The sequence below is a fragment of the Lygodium microphyllum genome, chromosome 5 (genome assembly GCF_053477565.2).
Source record: "Lygodium microphyllum isolate KBCC chromosome 5, Lygodium_microphyllum_v1.1.10, whole genome shotgun sequence".
Classification (NCBI taxonomy): domain Eukaryota; kingdom Viridiplantae; phylum Streptophyta; class Polypodiopsida; order Schizaeales; family Lygodiaceae; genus Lygodium; species Lygodium microphyllum.
The window spans coordinates 112,930,943-112,938,041 of NC_141139.1; the positions used below are offsets into that span (position 1 = coordinate 112,930,943).

General features: G+C 41.5%; 1 pseudogene; it reads left to right on the forward strand.

Moving 5' to 3' along the window:
• Positions 1-4,054: 4,054 nt before the first annotated feature.
• On the forward strand, positions 4,055-5,236 carry LOC148036304 (uncharacterized; annotated as a pseudogene).
• The last annotated feature ends 1,863 nt before the right edge of the window (positions 5,237-7,099 follow it).

A 7,099-nucleotide genomic window follows, 5' to 3' on the forward strand; every position in this document is an offset into this window, starting at 1 on the left:
CACGCCAAACCATCCGCTCTTTAGGTCGCTGAACTGGCTTTATTGCCTCTTTCTTAACTTTCACCTTCTTCTTTGGTGGTTCCTTATCGGCTCTACTTTCTACGGGCTTCAAAGGTCCCCCTTCCATGGCAAGATCCAGAACTTGCGTTCCTTTGTCGCCTTGTTTAGGGTTTCCGTCGACAGGCTTATCCTTGTTGGCTTCTCTACCCTTTTGACCTCTTGTAAGGACAGCTCGCAGATTAGAGGTTTCAGCATCATTAACGCGTACAGCCTCAATCAAACTAACCCCGCTGCCACTTGGTAGCTCCTCTATTGTAGTCTTTGGTCGTTGAAGTATTTGTTTAGGCCCATTTTCTGGCTGGGAATCATTTCCTTGGGCACGATGATTAACAGGCCCTGGTTGCCGACTTCCTCGCTGGAGGGAACTGATCTTACTCCAGCAAGTAGTTGCTAAATGGCCAGATTTTCCAAAAATGTCACACTTAACATTTGGGCAATTCTTTGGATAGTGCTGCCCACCACACCATTTGCAACTAAACCTCGAAGGTGCACCCTCCTCTGGGTATCTACTTCCTATTAAATTTTGTTGTTTTTTAAGGAAGTTGACATCAACGGCTATTTGTCGATACTGTTCCGTAATCATGTCGGTATAATGCTTCATCATGTCCTTAACCTTGCCAAGAACATTGGAAGAACTCGACTCATAGCCTTGGTCATTACCATGTCGTTCAATCGGCCTAACAATTTGATTAGGCACAGGTTGTTTAGCCACAAGCATGGTATTAGGATTGACCGCCTGGCCTCCACCACTTGAAGCCATTTGACTGCCCGTAGGCATCGACATGCCGGGGGGAGCTGGTAATAAAGGCACATTCTGCATCATGTTCCCTCTCCCATTAGGGTTAGCCATCGCTATCTCTTGACCACTACTGCCATTAGCTATTGCCACATTATTTCCCAATACTAAACCCATGTTCAAATTGCCTCAAGAAGCATAGGCTGCTTGTAGTCGGGATTCCACCTCTTGTGCTCGTGTAATGGCAGTGTCTATATCCCCCAAGGGGACACTACTCAACTGCAATTGAATGTTAAAGTCCAAACCATGTAGGAAATACTGCAATTGGGCAGCTGCGGGGATGGGAATAGAGGTATCCAACTTACGGAAAACCTCTTTTATCTTCTTCGCATAAGCACGAATATCTTCGTGGGGTTCTTGGCGGGTCACGTTGAGTACACGCAACCAATATTGCCCACCCCTTTCAGGGGCAAACTCCCTTCGAAAAGCTCCATAAAATGCATCAATGTTCAATATGGTTCCGGCTTCTAAACCATGATACCATATAGCGGCTCTTCCTTTGACAGTCATGTTGAAGAACATCATTAAATGTCCTTCTTGGATGTGACAGTTAAACATCAGCTTTTGAAACTCCCTAATGTGGAGTTCTGCATCTTCCTCAACTAGCCCATTAAAAATGGGTAGCGGGTAACCTAGAGCCGGCAAATCCGTCGTTCCTGCTGGAATTGCAATAGGCTGCGCCATGACGAGGATTGGATTTACACTAGGAATAGGGGACGGTGGAGTTACACCTCCCGTACTTGACGTGGACTGGCTAATCGAAGGAAGGGGAGCACTAGAGCTTCCACCTTCTCCTAACTTACTGCTTGTGGTCCTAAGACCACTGGATCCACTCCCTCGTAGGGGTTCAGCACCGCTACGCTTAGGGGAATATCTCCTAAAAATTTCAGCACGTCGCCTAGCTCTTTCGTCTCTTTCTTGCTTTTGGATTTCTGCTAGACGATGCTTATCAATAAATAACGGATCAATCTCAGTATCCTTTGGCATAAACTGCTAGTTGGTCCTTAAACAACCAGGATTCGAGAACCGCCACTTTTAAGCGGCTCCCGGCAGACGCACCAATGATGGACCTAAAAACGGGCCGGCACTGGCTCATGCACTAGCCGGACCTCGTCACTATGCACAAGACAATCCCTCGGCCTCGCGGCCAGGAGCGTCTATCAAAATTTCTGCCTTCCTACACATTGCGTTTGTAATACGTCGTAGTCCAACTGATCCTAACCCAATATTACTCCTCAGAGGGAGTCCCTTTCACATAGCCAAAAGGCTCGAATCACATACACATGGGGTTCCTCCTATGGCTGAATGCCGTCAACCCTCTGCGACTCTCCTACACCTTGGGGATTGGCCCCTCGATGCGTCGCTCAACATATAGGCATTCCGCACAAACGTCGCTCAAGGTACCAAATAAACATGTCCAGGAATGTACCATTGTCCTCACTTATTTTCCCCTTTAGGACCCCATGACTAGTCTACAGCATGGGTATCTCACTGCCTCTCAACGTAGGTCATATCCTCACAAAACAATTGCAATGCATTTCCAGAAGCTGATCACTGATACTTTTAAATTCTTTTTCATGATCCATTCATTTGGTGGATGCCTAGTGCTCAAACATTTAGCAAAACAGTATCGTGCACAAGTGCAAAACATCCTTTTCATGGTTCCTTCCTAACGATTGTGCTTCGTTGCAAGACCTAGCACCGAAGTGTTCTTCGTGCTACTAGGTCTTAATTTTAATTAATTCCTCGTCCTAAATGCTTATGCAATGGAAATCAGCAACTTTATCATTAATTGCACCAGTATTTAAACACTTCTCAACTACCCTGCCCTCCCCCGGTTTAGTATTGTTTCGTTGCATGTCATTTTACAGTTTTTTTCCCATTATTTTTCATATAAAAAGCGGAAAACAACGAACTAAAACATGGAAACAAGGCTGATCTGAAGCAAATCTTCATGCCTCAGCCTTGCTATACATTCACGAACATTACTCATAATTTTCCCAATTTTCCGAAGCCCAAAATATAAATTTTTCCTATTTTTTAGGGTTTTTCCATCAATTTCTTGCAAATTTTCCCATTTTCTCCCATTTTTTAATTGCTAAAAATTAAGTTCAATTTATGGGCTGTGGCCCTTAGTTCATTTCAGCAGAAACAGAAATTTTAGTAGGTGTGGATTAATTTATTGCATCATTTTTAGCCCAAAACCCTATTTTCCTTCATTTTTATGGTTTTTCGTGTCTCGGTTTTCTATTTTCTGCTATCCCACACATGTTTTTCTGATTTTTAAATGATGAACAGCTAGAAAACAACTCAAAGCACGACATACTCAAAACTCAATCCATATGAACACATTTTTATCAACCAAATTTGCATCAAAAGACCATTTTCTTTGTAAAAACAATTATTACCGTGTCTTGCCGGTTTTTTCATTAAATTTGGCACGAACCACGATTGATTTTCAGCCATGAATTCTGCTTGGAATCAGCAATCTACAATGGTTTTGCATTGCTCTTTCATCCCGTCAAGAATCGGCATCCATCCGGCCGTCCATCTCCATCCTATTCCTTCAAGCACGAATGGGGGCTAAGAGAAGAGAGAGGGAGGAGAGAGAAATACTGATTTTCTCTCTCTCCAACCAGTCCACCATTGCGGGAGCGGAGACCGGCGATTTGATCGGCACGATGTCTTGATCAGGCCTGAGTGCTCATAGTTATGGCTTGTATGTAAGCCAGGAATCGATTGGGGGGGGGGGGGGGCGCGATTTTTTCGGCGGCTGTTTTCAGCCGCCGCCCCCCCCCATATCCACGATTTTTTGAAGGGGGGGGGGGGTGCCAAAGGTCACCCCCCCTCCCTTACACCTTTTGAGATTTCCCTTTTGGGCCCCCTCTTGGGCACCCTGGCCGGTTTCGGGCCATCTTCCGCATCCGGACTCCGAACTTCGATCTGAAAATTCCTATGAGCTCGTCTCAACATCCCGGACAGGCTTGCAGCTTCATTGACTGGCACGGGCGCACGGAAAAATTATGAAAATTCACGGAGTGTCGTACGGGCGCCCGTCAAGCACTTAATGCTTAAAATCGTCCTAGGTCGAGCTGCCGCCTTCGGGGTTGAGCATTTTCCCCCGCATTTCCATATTTTTCTCCTATTTTTAGGCACGTTCCGGGGCCTAAAATCCATCCTTCAAATGCTCTAGTAGGCATGTATGCCAAGTATGGAAACCTACCAGATGCGCATGTTATTTTTGATACACTACCCAATCGAGATGTTGTGACATGGAGCTCTTTGATTGGAGGATATACCGAACAAGAACACATTCAAGAGGCTTTGGATCTTTTTGAAGAAATGCAAAAAGAAGGCATAGAACCAGATCTTGTGGCATTCTCTTGCATCTTGAAAGCATTTTTTTAGTCCAGATTACCTAAACAAGGGAAGAGAACTTCATGCCCAAATCATTTTGACTGGCTAGGAAGCATATTCATTTCTTGGTAGCTCCTTCATGAACATGTATGCTAGTTTAGGTAGTCTTGAGGAAACATGCATTTTATTTGACAAAATGTAGACCAGCTGCTGGAAGAGATGAAGACAGAGAACTGCTCAATCAATGCTAAAACATTCACATTTGTGTTGCAATCGATGGCTGGAGAAGGTTTGATTGAGGAGGATTTGCAACTATTTGATCGCATGAGTGATCTAGGTTGTGAGCCTGCTAGCTTCATGTACAATTGTGTTATTGACTTTCTCATCAAGGCACAAAGATTTGATGATGCATTGGAAATGTACAATAGAATGCAGAAAGTAGAAATGCATCCAGATAGTCTCACTGTGGGTATGGTTACTCTTGGATTATGCAAAGCCAATAAATTAGATGATGCTATAAAGTTGGTTATTGACATAGGTGGAAAGGCAGGGACTGTTGATTCTTTGACTGTGAATGGTCTGGTCAGATGTTTATGCAAAGAAGGGAGAGTCTTGGATGCTCATACATTTGTTGGTAAGATGAAAGGCTTTGGCATTTCTCCTGATGAAGTGACATATAAAAAATTGATGTCTGGCTTGTGTAAAAATAATAATGTGGATGAGGCTCTCGGTCTTTTTGATAAAATGTTACAAGATTCAATTCCACCTAGCACAGTTACTTACAACATATTGTTGGATGGTTTATGTAAGCAGGCACGAATTGAGGAGGCTTGGAAGCTGTACTTGTGTATGGTAGTTAATGCTGCTCTAGATGTGACAACATATAATATCATTATCAGAGGTTTGTGTAAAAAAAGAAGAGTCAGTGAAGGTTAGTACCTCTTATTTGAGATGATTGATAAGGGCTTTACACCTATAGTCCAAATGTATTCTGCTATTGTGAGGGACTGCTTTTCTGTATGAAAAACTGGCATGTTGTAGGCAAAAAGGGGGGACCAGAAAAACTTCACCTGGGGGAGAAAAAACAACACAAACAGGCAAGAGAGAGGGGGGTTTGTTCGATGATCATCGATCACTGCAGTGAAAGCGCAGATCGATGCTACTGCAGCTGCTGCCGCACTTGATAATTGCATATCACCTAGAAGCAATACAATCTTCTCATCGCAGATAATAGCAATATAGAAACCCTCTGAGGGCTCAGTTTCATTGACATATTTCGCAGAGCTGAGATCCCTAAAAACCTCTCACTGATACAATTATCAATACACACGTTGAAACCTTGGCCTAAGAAATTCTTACACGAAGTCACTAATACAAACCGACTTTACAACATGAGAAGATTGATTATATTGTAGCTCCATATGAAGCTGATGCACAGATGACCTTCTTGTCAATAAATGATCTTGTGGACATTGTGATAATAGAGGACTCTAACATGATACCATTTGGATGTCTGAAGGTTATGTTCAAGATGGACAAATATGTAGTTGCATATGCTCTGGCTGGAACTGTGAGTCTCTGAATTAGAGAGGATCTCTTCTATAAACAGCTTGTTTATACACTACTTTTAACTCAAGGATTGAATTTGGTCAAACAGTGAGCTCGACAAATACTTGGATTTGCAAGGTTTCACTCTTGTAGGTTATGGGTGCACCTCTTGCATTGGCAACTCTAGAGAGTTACATGAGTCTGTGTCTACTACAATTACAGATAATGATATTATTGCTGCTGTAGCTATTCTGAAGGCTGAAACATACAGAATTGTTGTCCTAGATTAGGTTCAAAATTCTTAGAAGCTACGTGAGGCTGTGGATTTAAACATAGACAATAATTACCTGTCTGAATCAGAAGATCATGTTGTCACAACAGAGTTCAGCTCTTCGATGTAAAAGAGGGAGTTGCTAAGCTAGAAAGCTGTTTGTCTCATCAGTCTTCTGAAGAGTTGTTGGAATGTAAACATGAACGTTGTGGAGGTTGCCACTGTAAGCTAATTTGGCTTTCTATTCGTCTTCAGTTATTGGCAGAAATTTAAAAAAACAAAGACTTGACATCATTTTCTGATCTTGCTTATTCACTTGTTTGATCTTCTATCTTGGAATTTCTTAAGGACCTCTGTGGTCACGACTTTGCTTTCGAAAACCCTTCGACATCGTGTGCACATGGGTAATTCAAGAGTGGGTGATTCTGCAAAATTCATATTAACTAATTAAGCTTTTGCGAGTTTAGAGTGCAAACTCGAATTAAATTAAGATTATGATAGTGTCTGAACCTATTTTAATTATTTGTAGCTAAAGACTGCTAGGTATTCACTATTGTTTGTTTATTTTATTTATAAACAATTGTGAATGCTTCAGTTGATGTGTAGAGCAGGTAGCCATGGCTTTGGGTAGCAGTGGACGTTAGCTTAAGTCCAAGTGTAAATTTCATAATTATGATTAGTTATCTTATGTATAATATATAATATTAGGTATTTCTATGATATTTTATTATTAAAATTATTACTCTATCTATAAGTTATAAGTTTAAACTTCTTTAGTAATCATTAAATCATTCTCCTTAGTACTATTAATTTATTTATTTTTAATATAGATTATTTTAGAACATGAGATTTAATATATGATTTTACTGAAATAAGATTTCTTTATGGAATACCTTGCTATTTTCTTCATGTGGTTAAGTTTTAGAAGGCTTTTCTGGCTTTCTTTATTATAAAAGCAACATGATCGCACGCAAAATAGGAGAATAGAGTGAAAACTGAGTTTTTTCATTTGTCCCTTATCCGGAATCAAAAATCAAAGCTTTAAGAGTCGTTTTGGGGATTTTGGC